The 22,905-nt window shown below is 29.0% G+C and overlaps 1 pseudogene; it reads left to right on the forward strand.

Annotated features, from left to right (window-relative positions):
* The first annotated feature begins 15,684 nt into the window (after positions 1 to 15,684).
* LOC132947557 (uncharacterized) lies at positions 15,685 to 16,547 on the forward strand (annotated as a pseudogene).
* The last annotated feature ends 6,358 nt before the right edge of the window (positions 16,548 to 22,905 follow it).

Raw genomic sequence — 22,905 nt, forward strand, 5'->3', positions numbered from 1 at the left:
TAAATTACTAATGACGTGTGCTCTTGTAGGAGACCGTGACGAAAAACTCGTCGGAGAATGACGTTTCGGGCAATGATGTTAACGAGACTGTACCCGAGCGCGGGGGCCGTGTATAATTCGTATTCAGTTGAACCATTTGTATATTTTGTAAAATTATTTTATTTGTATATTTTTGTAATATTATTGTATTGGTATATTTTTTATAAGTATTGTATATTTTGTAATTATTGTATTTGTGTGCATAAAATAAACCTGTTTAATAATAATTGCCCGACGTATTTTATTTGTTTTATAAGGTAGGTTTTCAAATTACCTAAATTTATAAAGTTATTAAAGTTTCACTAAGGCTATACTCATTTTTTAAGTCCTGAAAAAAATTAAATCCATATAATATAGGTAGTTAACCATTTTGATGAAAATAAATTGGATTCATATAACACCATAAAAAAGCTTAGTTTTTAAAAATGTTTAGAGAAAAAGTAGCAATTAAATATCACACAACAATCAACTTTCAACTACTTATCGTAATATTTTTAATGCCTTACGACGGTCAATAGACGATATTAAAAAAAAACTGTCGGATTTTGATGACTGTTTTTTTTTATCTGAAAGAAGACTTTCTACAGCCCCACATTGAACTCTGATTTTTTATTTAACTTTTTCAAATACCTAATGGAGTAAAATAATTTGTAAAAATAGCTTAGTATTTATCGTGTACTGTAGAATATTTCCCTTTTAATAATATAAAAATAATCGAATTGGGTTGAGTCTGCAGGACAGGATAATAATTTATTATTCTCATAGAGTGTATTTTTGAGGACAAAATTACATTTGCACCGGATGCAGTGCCGTAACTACGCCAATTTGGGCCCGTGTGTAAATAAAATGAATGCCCCCCCCCCTTACTCTTGAAAATTGAAAAATTAACCTATTGACTATTGTAAAATTAATTTTTCCAAATTTGGAAACATACTTTGAAATTTTAAGTTTTTAGTCTTACAAAATATGGTTAACATGATTATAACACGTAGGTAGTTATGTATTTACAAATAAATAAATGTAATAATTTGTAGCCTTTTTAATTCATTTTAAATATAAATAATTATCAAATAACAAATAAATTGAATTTACCATACATTAACAGTCAATTAGAAACTCAAAAATAAATACTGTACTCACTTTTAACAATTATGGCAATCATTTATTTATTATTTTATAAATTTAATTATTCAAATAAATACCGCAACTAAGTTTTCACATAATATGTTATCAAAATGGATAGCTTGTTGACCGACTACAGAACACCGATCGTAAAAGATCCCGCCTTTTGAACGTGCAATATAAAAGCGAGCCCGGTCTCGTTTTTCCCGCATAACAAAAATAGACACCAATAATTGAAACGCGTAAACACACACTAAAACCGGTCAAAATGCCGGTTCCTTCGCATGACGCACTTCAATCGATTGCAACCAAACTATTTTCAATTTTGGTTATATACAGGCCGCAAAAGAAACTTTGATGTATGATAATGTTGTGTACAAAACAAAACCGATCTCTTATTGTTCAATCTTTATTAATAATTATTATTATTTCAAAATGGTTTTATTTTTTATATATTTTTAAATTTTTATCATTGGGCATTATGGGTTTGACACACGCAACACACCCGGTTGTTATACTCAATAATAATTCTAATATTATGTTGTACAGCAATATTATAAAATGTATATTAGTTATGTCGTTATGTGTTATTATTAATTTATAATTCTATCTCAACCATGTTAGGTTTGTATACAAAATTAACAGGGTTACCACTTACCTGCATAGAAAAATTAAATCTAAAACAATATTATTATTAATTTATCAGTCGTTATTATAATTTATAAATAATAAGTAATACAGAGAAGATAACTTCTCTTAATCGTGGCACAGAATAAAGTCTAGGCGCCTAGAACACGAAGGGGTACAACTGTACAAGTGACATTATACCTATTATAAAGTGTACCTATATGGTAGCAGCTGGTCAGCAGTGTACCGACGACCGTGAGTTTTTAAAATTATTTAAAAACTAATTATTAATTATTTCACCATAACTAACCAAATTTTACCAAACAAACACACACACACACACACACACACACACACACTCAACTTACACTTCACCACATACCTAAAAAACAGGTCACGTCCAGGCCCCTTAATACTATACAATAGGTTTATCGTATATTAAACTAGGTTAAGGTAACAAAATATATGGGCGCATCGATAAGCTGAAAATGTATCGAAGGTATACCTACAAAAGTTTAAAAAACTAATTAATTAAAAATATGTTTGAGGTAAAGCCACATGCATTTTATATGAGCGATTGAAGTTCAAAGGTAGGTTGAATATTCGAACGTATAATATATTTCTGTTGATTAAGATAATATATAATTTCCATGTCGCTGGGTGGTTGGGAAACATAATATAGTTCAATCAGAAACATCCATTCGACGTTGGATTTTATGATTTGCATTTCGATCATATTAATATAATACTAATTCTATAGAGTGCAGTTTTGCCTGTCTTGTGGATTTTCTCTGGTGATCGATGGTTAACCTAACCTACTCATCGGATCTACTAATGGAAATACCTATAAGTATATAATTAATATTAATTCACATAAACATGATTTTTCCATTTTTTTCGTAAACAATAATTTTATTGCGTCAGCTCTGCTATACATTGGTTATATAGGTACTTCAATGTAAGTATTTTATCAATCATCCATACTATAGGTATACACATTTTTAAATATTTGGTACTTGGATGCTTTTTTATGCTCCTTTTTTTCATACTACCGTTTGTGAAAATCTACATTTATTAACGATGAGTTATGAACGTATTAAGTACTAATATATTCAATATCCACGTAAAAAAATTATATAAATTTTAATGCAAACTAGCACCAATGATAATAGACTTCTTCAACCAACCACACATAATAGGTATAAATTAAATAACAATATCTATAAATATATAAAATTTCATTACTGTGGACAAAATTAAACAATTAATAATTAATTTAGATATTTTTACTAAAAAAAAAAAATTGATTTCATTTATTTTTATATACATATTATTAACATATTATATTATTTGTTATATTTTCAACTTTTAGTTATAAAGTTATAACATAGTCCTGTAATATTTTACAAAAAAGAAAGGAACTTTCAAAAACGAATGTTTTAGATTCTGAGCGGAGCGATGAATGTATTGATTTTACAATGATGTGTGTTTTTTTTTTTTTATTTATTTATTTTTTGTGCCTGTCATCACCATCTACGACAATAAAAATGATTAGATTTTCTTCAACAGTATCTCTTCTGATAGGAAAGTGAATCTAATTGATACTTTTGGGGGTCAAAAGTAAAAATTTTCCAGTAGTTTTTAAAAGCGCCGTGACAAACAAATAAAAAATTAAGGAAAAACGGGAATTTTTTTACACAAAATCCGTTTTTGAGAAAATCGATTTTAGTTTTTGGTGCAACTATAAAACATGAAATTTTGAGTGAATATTATAATATTAGCATTTTCTATACACCATAACATTTTCCAATTTTTTTGTGCTGTTTACGGCCTTTTTCAGTTTCCATTTTTTTAATTTTTTTTTTTCTATAAATATCAATACAATATTATGTTGGTTAAAAAAGCTTGAAAATTTAATAGATGGCTCCTAGCATATTGTTTCAAAGACAGATGAAAAAAATTAAAATCCATGGTTACAATTTTATTTTATAAGCTTTTAAAGTTCAAATATTGACAAAATACGTAAATTTCACGAAAATGTGCAAATTATTTTGAGTTTGAAATTTATAAGAATGTTCATATTTAAATCTAAGAGTAGATAATGTAATACAAAATTCCACATAAAATTGTTTATCTTTATCAATAAATAAAATGTGTACAAGCAAATCAAATTAAATGAGCGTCTGAAGTTCATATTTTTACAAGATTGGATATACACTCGATTTCTTATGTAGCGATTTCGTTATTTTGTTGTAATTCAAAAACGAATAACTGTAGATACATAGAAATTTCATTGAATGTTTGTATTTCCATTTCCTATACACCATATTATTTTGAAAATATTTTAACTCTTGTTGAGCTATTAACAAACAATTTAAAATTTCAATTTCAATTTTATATGTTGGCCCAAAAAGCGTGAAAATTAAGTACAAGGCTCCTGATATATTATTACAATGGCAGTTGAAAATATTAAAATACATATTCACAATTTTTTTTAAGCATTTAAATTTCAAATTTTGGAGAAATTTATCAAAAATTGAAAATTTACAAATTATTTAGTACCTAATTAAAAATGTATAAAATGTTCAATTTTTATATCTAAGTCTTGAAAATTTCAAACAAGGTTATACGGAAATAGGTTATATATAAATTACTTTATTCACAATAATATCATCAAATATAATATACTTAAAATATCATAGGCTGATTGACCCTCTTAGCTCAGAACCGTTTTTCTTATACAATGATATTATATTATTGAATTCAAAATATTTAACATCATCCATTACAGTGACCCCCTTGTAACCTACTGTACAGTAGATTAAAACCCACTTAATCACTTTTTTTTTTAATATTAACTTTATTAGAGCATCATACGAGTCTTAACTTTGGTGTAACAATCAATGATATTATATTAATGTTATTATTATGTATTTGTAAATCATTTTTAAATTCAATCCAAATTAAATTTTTTTATTTATATTAAGTGGAACCACTATTTAATAAACTTGAAGCGTAGGTTACTTTAGAAATCAAAATTGAAAAGTTCATAAGTTTTCAAAAGCATAGAGAAAAACAAAAAAAAAAAATAAGGAAAAACCGTATTTTTACTCAAAAACGAGTTTTAAGCGTAAATGCATTCCTTTTTAAGTGTGTAAAGATAAAATTGTTTTTTTTATAACAAGTCATTTATAAATTGTTTGATAATTTTTCTAATATATTATAACATACACAACACACGTATCTTCGATAATAGCTCTTTTTAATCGCTTAGCCTCATACCTGAACGTAATGTTTAATGTGCAACTCAAAACGATTTTCATCATTTTTAAAAACTTTAATCGTACTATGCATACGGACACGAGTCCTGTGTGGGCAAAGTTGTATTCGTACATAAGAGAAACAAAACATCAGATAATTATATTATTGAAAAAACCACAGCCCGCGAGATGGTGTACCTGAATTGCCTATCTAATGCGCCTCGTTAACATAATTCTATTATTGAAATATTGAAATTTGAGCAGTGTAAAAGTATAAGTAATAGAAAATATTATATAGGTATATTTTTTAATTTAAATCTAACTATAGATATTATAATAATAAAATAAACAATAATACTTATTATAAAATATAATACACATAGATGTTTCCTTATGTAGTATGTCATTATACTATTTATTTATTAATTTATTATTTCAAACTTTTCAAAAATATTTTCAACACAAGTACGAGTAATTATAGTGGGAAAGTATTAATATTCTAATTATTAGTAATGTTTTAATCGCATGATAAAGACAACGTGAAAATTAGTTGAAAATCATTAGTTAAAGAATTTGTTATAGTTAGTGTTTATACTACGAAAGTAAGGAACAGTTGAGATAATGAGATACTAATAACGACACGTGTGAATATTTTTCAGTTGTTAATCTATGTATTTATACAGCTGACCTTCAAAAAATTAATAAAAATTAAAGAAATGTCCTGATTAAGATCGAAGTATAGTTAAGGTTTACATTTTTTTAACGATTTGTGATTTTCGTGGCTTGGAATAATATGGTAAGACATTTAAATATAATACATTTTGCTTTATATTTTTCACAAACAGACTTCTTTGATTAGGTTAAGGTTAGAACTTATAATTGATAACTAATATTTTTTGATGATGTTTTAAAACTATCACTATTACATGTGTAATGTGTATGTGACACGTGGAGAAAACAACCGGCAAATGCTGTATTACATTATTACGTTTTATCACTTACTTCCTATATCATAAAAACCAAAAATTTGTAAAAAATGTAATTTTAGTAATATTATATTTTTTTTTTCGTTTCATTCACAGGTATTATATTGATTTACAGCTCCATTGAAAAATGTATGAAGTCGCCCACGATCATAGTAAAACGATTTACAGATTATTGACTCGTTATTTATGTCCCACTCAGCGAATTTGCTCAAGTAAACTATAAATAGAACACAGCAACGTAGAGTACGATAATATAAATTATTGGCATAGCCAGCAGTCGAGTTTGAATCGCGAAGTAGAGACTGTCAAACAAGTAAACAACAGTCATCTCTAAATTTTTAAGCAACATTAATAATTTGGTTTATTATAGGTATAATAATTAATAACATTTTTTTTCAGGTTTGGACCGATGACGATGCGAGTACTACTTTCGTCGTATTACTTCCACGATGCCGCCATCGTTTAATGAGGTCAATATGTTACGTTTCGTTGTTTTACAAGGCGTTAGCCACAATGGCACAATTATTGGGGTCGATCGACGGGACACGCCCCGCCTTACCCCTTTAAAGTTGTAATTGCTTGCATTTTCGTCGTTGGTGGGCCTGGAGTCCGCCGCTTTGGATTACTTGTACGGGTCAGTTTTCCGGGCTTAAGTCTCACGCTGACCATTATCCGTCCTTTTCCGCGATGCTGTGATCGCCGTTCCCTCCCGTGGTCGGACGTAGGTCGGTGACACCTTCGACGTGGCGCGGTCGCGGTGATATCGGCTACGTCCTTCGTCATTGGCCGTCTTGAGAGATTGATTGTTCTGTCTTGGATTTTGTCTTGGTCGTCTCATCTTTGTCTGTGGCCCAAAATCTGCAGAGGTTACCGACGGAGGCAGAGGCGTTGGCCTCGGGACCGGATGTACCGGTGGCGGCCTTGCAGCCGGTGTAAACGACGTGGACGTCAGTGCGGAGGGTTGTTGGCAATGTGCGTTCGGCGTGTTTCGCTCGAAGCGGTTTTCCACTGCCGACGTCACAGCGGCGGCCCCCACGCCCGACTCCAGTCTCGTCAACAACAGAGCCCTAAACGTGTCGTTCGCATTCCGATTATTTCCAACGAGTTTTTCGTCACTTCTCCTACACGCGCACACGTCATTAGTAATATTATCTAATTAACTGGTATTTTCCTATATTTCACTTTTGAGAATTGAGATCCTAGTCTTCAATCGGCCAAGCTTGCAGCTGTCGGGTTTTTCAGTGTTTTCTAAACGAACGGAAACGACTGATAATTGTGTTATACTGTAGTTATAGGTTATAGACTATAGTCAGGTCGATGTATTATATAATATTAATTTCCGCGGACGTCATCTCTGCGGTTTCTAACAGGTCGACGCTTCCGATCTCAAACGGTTCAAATCTGTTTTGACGTCCGACACTTCTAATAACTAGAATTTTTTTAATGTCTCAATCGATAATCGCTGCTCATCGACCGTTTGTTATATTATGGTATAGATGGCGTCGGCCATATGATGTTTAAACGCTAAAAGTTTATCTTACACACTTCAAAATTATGCTGAAAATCAAATCAAAACCGTTTATCACTACCCATATTATGATTACTGTAACATATTCGATTTTTCTAAAGTCGTTATTCGTTTTATACTTGTATATCTCTGAACGCCTGTTTCTCTAATGCTTCCATATTATACAGTTCTAAAAAGTATGGAATTATATGGAAATACTTTTAATTAAAAAATAATACTTAATATAATTTAATTATATGGTAAACTAACCTTCTATTGATTTTTATTGCGTTGTATTATGCACGTTATCATTCTTCATAGAATGATAACTCCTATTTTCTGCGTCGAAAAACTCATCAATAATCATTAATATAAATAGGTACTTTTACAAAGGTACTAGTTTCAAGTTTGTATTACAATTTACAACGTATGTATATATTTTTATGTACCACGTTATATATTACATGTATTACTAGTCCAGGGTTGGTAAAAATCAAGTTTTTTTTTAAATAAACAAAAAAACAGCTTTTTTTGTTTTAAACATGATTTTTGTTAAATGTTTTTTTTAATGTTTTAAACTGTTTTAATCTTTTGTTGTATTGTTTAATATTAATTGAAACCAGTATCCACCGATTAAAAAAAAAGGAGCACCACTAACCTAGTGGTTATTCCTAGAAAAAAATGTGTCAAAGAAATTATTAACCATTTCTAAAAAAATTCATTCAACCGTTGCCTCATCTGCAGGAATTGAAAGAATTTTTTCATCATTTGGAATTGTGTTCATTCTACATTAAGAAATAGACTAGTTGTGGAAAAATCCTCAAAATTAGTTTCTTTTTTAAAATCATTAAATCCAAAATAATAATTGCTATTTTATTATTTTAACTTTAAAAACTAAAAAGCTAATGTTTTTACTTTTTACTACAATATTGGTAATTAATTTGATAGTTTATAACAATATTACCTAAGACTGTTTGGAAATGTTATACTTTAAAGTTTAAGTACAAAACTATTCAATTTAAATATGTTTAACTTGTTATTTTTAAAAGTGTTAGGACTGATGTTTTTTCTATTGTTATTTTTATAAATTTAAAATGAATTTGTTGTTTTAACTATTTAAACTTTAAAGTCTTAAAAGTCTTAGTCTGGTCAGAGAAAATCCAAAAAGTCTGTTTTGTTTTATTATATTATTATTCTTTTGTTATTAAATCGCATTAACTCCAAAACAATATATTAACAATTTTTTTTTTTTAACAATGAACTGATTTTATATCATGACACATTGACATAATGTTCAACGTTTAAGGTTTAACAATTTACCTGCCATACCAATCATTTATAAAATCAATTACTTTGATGATACAATTAAAAATAAATTGTACAAGTTTTATTCATTAAAAAAATGTTTTAAGCAAATGATTTTTTAAACAGATGTTGTAAACGTTTAAAACTAAAAATAATTTGTTTTTTTTATTAGTTTAAATCACGTTTTAAACATTTGTTTTAACTTTAATGTTTTAAATATGTTAACCCTGATTACTATGTACCTTTAAATAATCTATACTAGTATATAAAGCTGTAGAGTTTGTGTGTTTGAACGCGCTAATCTCAGGAACTACTGGTTCCTTCATTTGCTTAAATTATTTTTTTGTTGGTCCATCATCAAGGAAGGCTATAGACTTTATAACATCACACTACGATCAATTAATAGAAGTTCTCAAACCGGGATTTTGAGATTTACGATGGAAATATTTGTTTATAAATGGTTGCTATTGGTTGTAGGAGAAATTATTAATAGAAATAATATTTATTTATTATTGGTTGTTATTGGTTAATCTGGCAGATCAGGTTCAAGCATGCATCAAATCGAATTTTCGCACATCGTCTACCAAGTTGGCTGAGTTGCACTTACTGCACTGAGTTACACAAAAAATGAGTTGAACAATCACAATTTTTTTGTCATTTTTTATGGGCCACGAAGTGTGCACAAATGAATTTTTGTGTGCAGATCTCTGGGAAGAAGATAGGCTAATTTAAAAATGGTTAAATTTTTTTTATTATTCATCGGATTTTAGTATTGTTAGGTTAGGTTAGGATTATGTATTAATTGATTATATTAATCCACCGTATTATATCAAAATAACCTTGGTCTAACTTAGAAACTTTAGAGTTAAATCATACACGATACACTTACGTACAAGCAGCACTGGGTCCGTGATCTACCACAGGTAGATTGCCTACCTGATAATATAGTGCTGTGAATCAGAATTTTTATTCCAAGCAACATAAAAGTTAAGGTAAATTTTGAACACCATACACCGATATTAAATAACGAATTGAACAAAGTTTGAGTCATATAGAGTTGGTACATTTAATGGGCAACAAAGTGCACTGGATCAGCTAGTATATATATATACCTTTTTATCTTTATAAATGTACCTATTTATATTAATAGGACGACACAGATGAGTTTTTCGACGTAAAAAATGAGAGTTCATCCTATGAGGAATGAAAACTTGCATAATACAACGCAATCAAAATCAATAGAAGGTTAGTTTTCCAAATAATTAAATTATATTGAATATTATTTTTTAATTAAAAATATTTTTATATAATTCCATACTTTCTAGAACTGCAGTATATGGACGCAGTAGAGAAACAGGCGTTCAGAGACATACATGTATGAAACGAATAACGACTTTAGAACAATCGAATGAAATCATAAATAAATATAGGAAAATATTATTATCAGTAGATTAGATAATAAATTACTAATGACGTGTGCGTGTGTAGGAGAAGTAACGAAAAACTCTACGAAAATAATCGGGATACACACCACGTTTCGGGCGCTGTCATTGGTGAAACTGGAGTCGAGCGTGGGTACCGCCTCGGCTGTGATGTCGACTGTTGCAGAAAACCGTTTCGAGCGAACGCTCAATTTGCAGAACGCACAATGCCGCCAGTCTTCCGAGTCGCTTACACTGACAGGGCCGCCATTTAACGATATTAAAAAAAAAACTGTCGGGCCTGTATAATTGTCGGATTTTGATGACTGTTTTTTTATCTGAAAGAAGAGGACTTTCTACCTCCCGCATAGGACTCTGATTTTTTATTTACCTTTTTCAAATATCTAATGGAATAAAATAATTATTTGTAAAAGAAGCTTAAAATTTCTTGTGGGCTGTAGAATATTTCCCTATGTTAATTTAAGAATTTAGTATTATAAAAATAATCGAATTTGGTTGATTCTGCAGGACAGGATAATTTAAAATTTAAATCTAAAACAATATTATTATTAATTTATCAGTCGTTATTATTATTTACAAATAATAAGTAATACAACTTCTTCGATATATTATCAGAGCGTAGTAGTTGCAATGTATTTTTTTATTATTTTTTTAAGATTGGACAAAATTAAATAATAACATATTGTATTATTTATTATATTTTAGACTTTTAGTTATAAAGCCATAACAGAGTTCTGTAATATTTTACAAAAAGTAAAGGAACTTTCAAAAACGAATCTTTTTTAACATTAACTTTATATGAGCATTATAAGAGCATTAACTTTGATGTAACAATCAATGATATTATTTTAATGTTATTATTTATAACACTATGTACCGGTAAATGATTTTTAAATTAAACCCAAATTAAATTTTTTATTTAAATAATGTAAAACCCCCATTTAACAAACTTGAAGCTTAGGTTACTTTAGAGGTGAAAATTGAAAATTTCATTAGCTTTCAAAAGGGAAAAACAAAAGTAAGAAAAATGGTATTTTTACGCAAAAACGAGTTTTTAAGCGTAAATGTATTCATTTTTTTAAGTGAGTGAAGTTAAAATTGTTATTTTTATAACAAGTAATTTATAAATTGTTTGATAATTTGTCTTATATATTATAACATAAACAATAGTTGTTGTTATCAACAATAAATGTTATCTTCGATAACAGCTATCTTTAATCACTGAGCCTAATGCCTGAACCCATTGTTTATGAGCAACTCAAATCGATTTTCATCATTTTTACAAATTTTATGACCACCCATACGGACATGAGTCCTGTGTGGGCAAACTTGTATTCGTACATAAGTTTTTAAGACCAAACATCAAATAATATTATTGAAAAAACCACAGCACGCGAGATGGTGTAACTGAATTGCCTATCTAATGCGCCGCGTTAACATAATTCTATTATTGAAATATTGAACTATTGAGCAGCGTAAAAGTATAACTAATAAAAAATAGTATATAGGTATATTTTTTACAACATTTTTATTTTGACGAGGTTGTTTGCTTAGCTTAAGTATAAAAAAATGTATTTATTGCGACATGGTACAGAAACATCAAACTAAGGATCGACTTAAGTGCACAAGACAATAATGGTCTTTATAACAATAACGTGTATAGATTATCGTATATTAACTGCGCGTATTTTTCAAGCTAACCATTATGTATATATTTTGTTAGTAATACTATAAGAAATTCATTGAACATTTAAATCTAACTAGGTATTATGATAATATGAATTACAAGAGTACAATAATGAAATAAACAATAATACCTATTTTAAAATATAATATATTGTAATACAAAATTATGTTTCCTTATCTAGTATGTCATAATACTATTTATATATTAATTTATTGTTTCAAATTTTTAAAAATATTCTCAACACAAGAATTTTTAAGATACGACTAATATAAGTGGGAAGTAATATTTATTAATATTTATTAGAAATGTTTTAACCACATGATAAAGACGACGAGCAAATTAGTTAAAAATCACTAATTAAAGAATTTGTTAGTTAGTGTTTATACTACGGAACAGTTGAAATAATGAAATAAAGTACGACACGTGCGAATATTTTTCCGTTGTTAATCTGTACAATATTATGTAATTGTTGATAACCTTGTCCAAAGTAAGTTTAGTCATGTAAATACTTATTCAACTATTTGATTTTTAGTCATATCAATAAGTGAGAGCCAGTTAGAGGAAATAGCTTTCTTAAAGATGCACACATAGTTTATCATTACACTTTCCTTCACGATGTATTATTCATAATATAATAACTAATAATTGATATTATATATTACATAGATCCAATCTGGACTACAGCTGTTGCAGTGGTGGGCGACAGCGAGGAACCAAAACGTGTTTACAGTTTTTTCATATATTTATAAATATTGTTTTGAGTTAACTTTTTTCACTGTTCTCAGTTTTGTTGTGTTCTCGTTTACAAGATCACATTAACTACCGTTTGTCCGTTCTACGTGCTCAAACTTTTCAACTTTCACGTGAATGGTGACCGGCACGTCTTTTTTAGGACATTGATTAAATCCTCAAACATATGACTCTCAAGTCAAGAGGTTATAACTAACATAATCATATATAGGTAAGTATTTAGTATAGTACATTTGGTATTATTTTTATATGAAAGAATATATATGATAAATTGTTACTTGAAATATTCGTTTTGTATTTCTTATACATGGCCCGATATTGGAGGACGCCTCTTGCACCACGGCCTCTCAATCTATAGGAGGCGACCGAGCACGTCTCTTTTAGATAATTAATTATTAATCATATTATATTTTTAGTAGAATGTATACTCCAAATAAAAAATTTAATAGTAAAGTTTATTATAAAAAAACCTATACAATCTAAAATATCAGCTATCAGAATAATAAAAAGTAATACTTGATGTAAAATAAATCAACTATGAAAAATCCCTCTGTGTGATTATATTTAATATTGTTCAACGATTTCAAAAACAAAATTAGTTAGTTATTTATTTACATTAATTAGTCTCTATTTATTTATTGTTGTTGAAGTACACAATTCAAAAATTGCTCAATATTAATCATATATATCCACTTATTTACCTACCTATTTTTAAATATATTGTTTGAATCAATCAAGTGGCTAAAACATGGAATCGCCATCTGCGATATTGGAAACAAATAAACGTTATTTCATCGAAGACAAATTTCTAATTATAAACGAGTCAGCCAAGATTTACGAAAATGACAAGAGAACAAATATTGGATGATAACGTTTACGAAATCACAGGGAAAAATTCAAAAATTAATTATATATATATGTTATAATTTTAATTAATTAGGCCAATTAGGGGCTCGTGTGAAAAAGCCCGTACGAACTGCGCTAATAAACAAAAAAGCAAGAATGCAGAAATCTGAAAAAGCAGAGTAACAAATTCCATTATCGAAAATGATGATTACACAAACCATATAATATTATCAATATTGTAATAATGCTTTTTTGTTGGTGCATTTTCTTAGTGAATTTCAAAATATAGTGAAATATAGAGGAAGCAAATTTTATAGGTGACACTAAAATGCTTTCATTGAACAGATATTTCCTGATATACACACACAGTACTTGAATCCTGAGTATCTGGCAAAAAGAGCATTTTTGTCAGAAAAAAATGCGGACGTCAACGATTTGAATTTCAAGATACAACAGTTGTTGCCAGGGGACTTGGTGTCATACAAATCTATCGATACAGTTTCCGATACCAATAAAACTGTAAATTATCCAGCGGAGTTTTTGAACTCATTGCATTTGCCAGGCATGACACCACACCATTTACAACTGTTGGATCTCCTATTATTTTGCCTCGTCATTTGAACCCAGAAAGGCTGTGCAATGGCACACAACTAGTCATTAAAAAATGTATGAAAAACGTTATGGAAGCCAGCATTTTGAATGGCAAGTTCCGAGGAGAAGATGTATTATACTACCACGAATCCCTATTATTACCACAGATGTCCCAATTGAAATCAAACGGCTTCAATTTCCAATTAGATTGGCATTCGCAATGACAATCAATAAGTCTCAAGGACAAACGATGTCTGTTTCTGACTTACATTTGGGCACATCGTGTTTTTCACACGGACAATTATACGTGGCATGTTCTCGCGTGGGTAAACCATCGATAAGGATAAAAGATAAGGTACTATATGTTGAAATCGAAGCACTCCTTCTGGTAAAAATGTTGTATACAGGATATATAAAAAAAATAAAAATGAACACCATTGTAAAACCACTAGTTTTCTCGCTCCGCTCAGAATATAAAATGAATATTTTATGTTTTGTTATTTGTATAGGCTATCATCGTTCACAGTGCTCCATTCCTCTTTCAGTCAGATACAAGGATACCACATTATTTTTTATTTGACTACCAAAATATTCATTATATATGGCAAAACAAAGTTTGCCGGGTCAGCTAGTATATTATATAAGTTAATTTATTAAGTAAGACCTAAAGTGGACTCACCCCATGTGATTTGCCAATTGGACACAGCTTACAATTCAGTACAATGTGCATATAGCTATTTACAAATTTACAATTAATGTCATACAATACATAAACTGTAAGGCAAAAAAAAAAAATTGTGGTTAGGGAGTTTAAGTTGGACAATTGGCTATACCTTACTTATAAATATGAATTTATTCCGTACGAAATACGAGTCCTAGAACCCTCCCCTGGCCTATATTATATATAGTATACTATATGACTGTGTCTAATAAAGTACTTATTTACTTATTTCTTGGCAAATAATCTACATAACAGGCATTTAATATAAAATGTGGAACTCATATTATTTCACCAATAAACAATTATTAATGCAAGATATAATATTATACAACGATTAACCAAATGATGCACTTTGATTTATTTATTGATTTATAATAGGTGCTGGTGTAAGAAAAGCCATATGGACTACACTAATAAGCAAAATAGCAAGAAAGCAGAAACCTAAAAAAGGAGAAGTAACAAATTACATCATCGAATACGATGATCTGATCACTGTCTTAATCTTGTTTTAGTGGACTCATTGGGACATCAAAATCGTGTGGTTTTTGATTTTCTTGAGTGTATTCAAAGTTTTTCTAGTTTTGTTGAGGGAAGACCAATTCGACATTCTGTTTTTTTTTTTAGAAAAAATATCTCAACAAACAAATTATAAATTAAAAACAATAAAATTGCTATCGACAACCAGATGGGCGTGCAGATCAGAAGATATTGAAGCAGTTGATTATAATTATGATTCTTTAGTACAGTGTCTTTCAGAAATATATAAGACTACAAAATTAGCTAATGTGAGATTAAAAGGAAATGGACTTATTCCACAATTTAAAAAGTTTTAATTTTATACTTGCTTTAACTGTTTTAAAACCTATTCTGATTCAAATTCGCATAATTAGCGCAAAGTTGCAATCACCAGACCTAAACCTCTTAGCTGCCGTATCAATTGTTGTAGCACTAAAGAAATCATTAACTGACTTAAGAACTGATGAAAATAACTATTCAACATTATTTGACAACGTTTTGGACATTTGTAGTTCACAAAAAATAGAGATACCAATGTACAACAAAGAAAAATGTCTAGTCGAATTGACAGCAACAATACTCAACATTTTACCGCTGACAAAAAAACGGAAATGAAATGTTTTGTGTACTACACAGTTTTAGATGACCTTTTAAACGGATTAGAAGCACGTTTTAGTCAAGAAACACTTTTACTAGGTAATCAGTGCAATTGGACGTTATTACAGTTTAACCTGCATAAACATGACTTAACTTTTCTTTCCAATAGGTTTAACTTAAATGACAGTGAACTTGAAGAAGAACTCAGGTTGTTAAAATTGTTACCAGAATTTTAAATTGGTAAAAAAAGCAAAACTATTTATCAGTGTTTAAATAATCTGTCCACTAATAATTTATACAATAGTTTTCAAAATATTTACAAGATATTAACTCTTTTTGTAACAATGTCAGTCACAAGTTACTCTTGTGAGAGATCTATTTCAAAATTAAGTCTGACAAAAACAAAGCTGAGAAGTTGTATGACGCAAGATCGATTGGAGTCGATAATGTTAGTATTTGTTGAACAGGAATTGGCATCTGAATTAGATCCAGAAGACATAATTGAAGAGTTCAAACATTTTAGCAATACACAACGGCGACTAGAACTTTAATTATTTTAAAATTTTGTAACTGATACACAATTATTATATATTATAAAATATTATATTTATTATTTATTTTTTTATACATGATTTTATTTTAATTATTTACTTACTGACATACATTATATGCAATCTAAAATAGGGACGACATTTTTTTGTTCATATTAGTTATAATAATGACGAATTTGGAAATAACAAAAATTGTTCAAAAAGGGGAAGGTTAAATGGCGTTAGCCAGGTTGCACCCTCTGCGTCAAAGGTCTGGGCACGCCTATGAACTGAGATAAATTTAAATATCGTTAAAAGATTAATTCTTAAATTGTTATCAACATTATTTTTTGTCGTAAAAATTACCCTATGTCCAAAATACTCCAAATAGACTACTATAGATTCTTCGTATTTTAATCATCCAAATGATCGGCAAATAGTTGGTATAAATTAATTTCAAAACAAATAATTGTTAGTAAATAAAAAAAAAATGTCGATAGTAGAAAAAAACAAATAAAACATAAAGAAGGTGGGTAAGTGGATGTCGCTCTGCTGTATAGTTGGAAGTGGTACCTGTAGTGTTAAATTTTAATTCAATGATATAATAGTATTGTACAAGAAAAACGATTCTGAGTGAAAACGGTTAGTCAGCCTATGATATTACCAAGTATATTTGATGATATATTATTGTCAATAAAGTAATTTATACATAACCTATTTACGTGGAACCTTGTTTTAAATTTTCAATCCTTAGCTATAAAAGTTGAACATTTTATACATTTTCAACTACAAAATAATAAATTAAATTTAAAATTTGATAAATTTTGTCAAAATTCGAACTTTAAATGCTTATAAAAAAAAAATTGTGCCTATGTATTTTTCATATTTTTCAACTGCTGTTGTAACATTATATCAGGAGCCTTTCATTAAATTTTGACGCTTTTTTACCCAACAAATAAAATTTGATTGATATTTATAGAAAAAAAACTAAAAAATTGAAAACTGACAATGTCCGTAAACAGCTCAAAGAGAGTCAAATTATTTTTAAAATGTTATCGCGTATAGAAAATGCTAATACAAACATTTAGTGAAATAAGTATCTACAGTCATACGTTTTTTAAATACAACAAAATAAGAAAATAGTTACATGAGAAATCGAGTGAATATCAAATGTTGTAAAAATATGAATTTCAAACGCTCATAAAAATTTAATTTGACTTTTTTGTAGACTTTTTTTTTGATGAACTTATGGATAATCTTGTATTAAATTTTCAAATCTTAGATTTAAAAAGAAAATTTTTTATGAATTTCGAACTCAAAATAATTTGCAAATTGTCGTCATTTTTACGTATTTTGTCAATATTTGAACTTTAAATGCTTATAAAAAAAAATTGTAGATGTCAATAACTAGATTCACTTTCCTATCAGAAAAGTTACTGTTGAAGAAAATCCAAGCATTTTTACTGTCCTAAAAAGTGATGACAGACACAAAAAAATAAAATAAAAAAAAAAGCACACATCATTATAAAATCAATACATTCATCGCCTCGCTCAGAATCTAATATAAATTTAAATTAAAACCTAAGGAATTTGAAGACTAATAGAGTATATGAATAAAAAAAACATTACTTAATTATCTGAACTCAAGTTTTCTTCCTAGTTAATTTTTTTTTTTTAAATATAAATATTGATTGTTTGTTTTAAATTAAAAAAAATTCCTACAAGGGATATTTATTTACATAAACACTCAATCACTTAATGATAAAAATTGACGAAACTTAACGAAACATCCAGGTAAAGCCGGGTTCAAGCCGATAGTGAAGTATTATATTTATTTAAAAAAATAATTAAATAAATATATTTTAGAAAATGGACATAGAAAGTTATATCAGACACCAAATCCATCAATTAGAACAGCAAGCTATGAATAATGAGAAGAGTGCCAGACATATTATTTAGACAAAAAATTAAAACTTATTATAAAAAAAATAAATTTAAGCAAATTGAAAAAAATACTTAGGTAGTCACTACTATATTTCTAATGATCAAATATAGATATAATCGACTGCATCTCTGACTATGTAATTATTATAAAATATGGCAAATATCTATAACGACAAAATAAGATTATTAGTAAAATTAAACACTACTCAACATTTATTATATCCACAGAGTGTTTAAAGACCATTATAATGATTTATTTGTACTTGTGAAATAAAATACATTGAGATCAAGGTTTCTTATATCTAATTAGTTTACACTGTAACTAAAAATCTAAAATATATATTAGCACAGTTTTTCCCTAAAGACATTTTAAATTCAAATTTGGATAAAATCAGATGTTTAAATAAAATATAAAATAAAATTATTAACGAATAACAATGATAATTATTTTTGTTATAATTCAAATAATAGTTTAAGTAGTAGTTTGAATTATAAGCTTCATTTTATTTTACTATGGTCTATGGGTACTTACTTATTAGTTATTTTACTATTATTGAACAGAGTATAATATAATAGAGTACGTAATGATATTTTAAGCTAGGTATTATCTATTTTATATTACGAACCTATGGAATGCATAAAATATTCGAAAATTTTCGCGAGAAACGTATTTCAGTTGAAAAGAGTAAAGTCATATCCTCGTTCAGCAATGTCTTATTGTCGCATCGCTGAAGTTAAATAATATCTATAGATTAAAAGCGACTTCAATAATATACATACCTAATATAGAGTCTGTGATGTTTTGTGGTATAAATAGTCGACGATTTATATGGGTAATTACTAATGAATATACTCAATGATTTCGCATAAAAAAAAGTTCGTCGCTAAATGTAATAGAATAATACATTAATGCATTACATGTAATAAAATATTATTTCTCATTCATTTATTAGTCGTATTAATATCTATATAATTCTTATAATTTTATATCAAAATTTTATCTAAATTTTGTGTTCATAAATTCTTAAATAATATGTTTTTCCCGTGTAACTTTTTCTTATTGTTTAATTTGTGTTATAACACGAAGTATATTCGAATAATGAAAACTTAAATTTTTTTCTGAAGTGGGTGGCATAATATTTAAAAGGGCCTAGGAGGGGGGGGCAGTTGCTCAAAATCTGGCCCTGAGTTGGTTAATACGTACCTATAGATAAATTTTGTATATTGTATATTGTATAATATTGTGTATTGTATTATGTAATAATCAGGGCTCGGGTCTTATAGCACTTAAAATCATTTAAATAAGCGCTTGAAAACATCATTATAAGCACTAAAATAAGCATTTAAAAACTTAAACTCAAGCAAAAATATTTCATCAAAAAAAAACAACTTTTTTTTTGCATCATAAAGTAGGTATACTATAGACATAATTTGTATAACTGTGCTAAAAATAATGATTAAGAAAAGTTTCTAACTAAAAAATCAAAAAATAAATAAATCTTCAAATTATAAAAAAAATCAAACTTCACTTTCGAGACAATTTGCATTATTATTTATAGATTTTTCGAGGGATTCTCTGAAAATTAAAATGTAAACGATATTTACAAATAGTTGAAAAAAAAAATTAATTCATTAAATCTTACCGTCATTATTGTATTAAATGATTTAATTTTAATTCTATCAAAAACAACTTTGCAGTTAAAACCATAAAAAAGTAGAAAAACTGATCAAAAAAGCAAAAAAAAAGCACTTTCAAATTTTATAGTTGTACGTGTCGTAACACGACATACACTTCCATAGCACTCTGCTACATTTTAAGTAAATCCATTAAATAAGCAAATGCTTTAAGTCCCGAGCCCTGGTAATAATTATGTACGTTACGTTCGCAGTGCTCTCCGACATCTCAACAGCGACGTCGAGGTTCTGGTCCCGTCTTCCTGACACTGCAGGCGAAATCTTACGCCGATAATAATATCCTAATCGGACCATCATCGCGTCTTCAAACGACTTTCGGGATGGTTCGAGAGCCCTGCTTTCGTTACTTGTCCGTTCGGTCGGAGTATAATCTCTTTTCTATGGTCGGAGTTGTTTGACATCCGCCACCGCTGCTGCCACACGAAATCGAAGACCACGCACGATTACGTCGCCGGCAACGTCAACGACTCCATTCAGATAGGACTCAATATTATATCGTGGAGATAATCGGCTGTCCGCCGGCCGTCCGAGGGTCGTTCAAAAAACTGATATCTTTATATTCGTCCCGATTTCGGCCGCGTAGCCTCTACCGTCGCGCGCCCACCGTCACGTTGAGATGTCACCGAAACTGTTATGTTAGGTACGAAATGTAGATTTTTAGTGTGAATCGATAAAACAAAAAAAAACATTAGCCGTCTCTATTCCTAAGGTGTAATAGACTAGCAAATAAACGAAGGAAATATAAACTATTATATTTTATTTGTTTTATTTTTAAGTAGTATAAATACACCAAATATCCATGGTTATAATTGCCGTCACGTTGCTATTTTTGCAGTGTTTGTTTTCAATCGCTAGGTACGGATTAATTAAAATACCACATTTAGATAGTATGGATTCTCAATAATATTATCTTTCGTTGTTGTATTTTTATATTACGTATCCAAAAATGGCAAAGCCAAAACCAGTGGAGATGTTTGAACTTAATGTTTATAATCATTTAATTATAATTATATGGTTAACTATATAGTCCTATTTTTAAATCAAAATTTTGATATTCTTAAGCTTTTATATTCTGTAAATTATTGATTTTTTCAAATACTATTATTTTCGAAATTTGAATCCCGTGCACTTCGTTACCCGTTAAATGTACAAACTGTATATGACTCAAACTTTGTTCGATGCGTTATTTAATATTCGGTGTATGATGTTCTAGATTTATCTTAACTTTTCTGTTTCCCGGAATAAAAATTCTAATTCGCAGCAGTATATTATCAGGTAGGAAATCTACCAGCGGTAGATCGCGGACCCCGTGCTGTTTGTACATAAGTGTATGATTTAACTCTAAAGTATCAAAGTTATACCAAGTTTGTCGTTTTTACTTAATTCCACCTACGGTGGATTAATATAATCAATTAATACAAAATCCTAACTTAACCTAACCGTACTAAAATCCGATAAATAAAAACAAACCAAATTTAATCCTTTTTTTAATTAGCCTATCTTCTTCCCAGAGGTCTAATCTACACACAAACATTCTTTTTAATGTATATATTTTGACAAAAAATAATAATACAAATCAACAAACATGCCCTATTAACTAATAGCAACCAATATATTATAATACACTATTATTATTTTTATTTTTATTTTTTTCTGGACAACCCTTATCACTTAGGGGTATGAAAAATAGATAGTAGCTGATTCTCAGACCTACTGAATATGCTTATACAATTTCATAAAAATCGTTGAATTAAATTGTTGACCATTTGCAGCATTATTTTTAACTATTTCTGTTGCTCCGAACGATGTCATTTGGAAACATGAATTGAATGTTCGAATTGAATTCAGGAACAGGTTAGAATCTGGATCCGTACCGATAAGTAAACCGTGGGTGGTGTTTCAGTTGTTTCAGGTGGTGTTTCAATTTCCGGTAGTTGCACTTTTCCTGACGCGCAACACATACCGGCTGGCTCATTTTTGAACTTAAGCGCATTACAATGCGGACATTCCTTGTCCATAGCACCAATCTCTACTTTCGAATGAGCGTAATATTTAATATCGGGCCCATACTCGAATGCTAGACGAAGGAATGAATTGGATGTAAATGCTCTATGTACTTGATATCAATGGTATCAATTTCACTTTACCATTTGCGCAACTCAATCCATTGGCTTCGTTTTTGTATTTCAAAGCCTTACAATATGAGCAAACCGAGTTCATAGAACCAATAACAACACAGTGGTAGTTACTGAAGTCAATTGACACATCGTAACTGAAAGCAGCTCGATTCAAACTTGCGCGATTATTAGTTGAATGTCGCGCTCGCGCTTCACGCGTTTGTGATATCCGAATTATTTCACGTTCATTTCGGTCGTCACGTTCTAGTGCACTTTGGTTAGATCGGTAATTACCTTGGTTTGTAGCATTTTGGGTTTTTCTACCTAAATTGCTTCGTTGGCCAAATTGGTCCAGGCGTTGTTGAGTTATGCGCTTACCAACACATTTTGCGATTCATTTTTATATTATAGATTAAATTTGTTGATGGATAGTAAATATTATTATTTATATCTGACATTGGCATACAATTAAAATATAAAATAATCAATTATTTGAGTTATTGGTGTTTACTGTTTATTGACTTTTAATTTTGAAATTTTTAATAAGTTTCTTTTTGATTTATATTGCAAATAGTAAACACTATAACTTTTTTTTAAATTTTGTCATTATTTATTCTACTTTT

Source organism: Metopolophium dirhodum, chromosome 6 (genome assembly GCF_019925205.1).
Source record: "Metopolophium dirhodum isolate CAU chromosome 6, ASM1992520v1, whole genome shotgun sequence".
Classification (NCBI taxonomy): Eukaryota; Metazoa; Arthropoda; class Insecta; order Hemiptera; family Aphididae; genus Metopolophium; species Metopolophium dirhodum.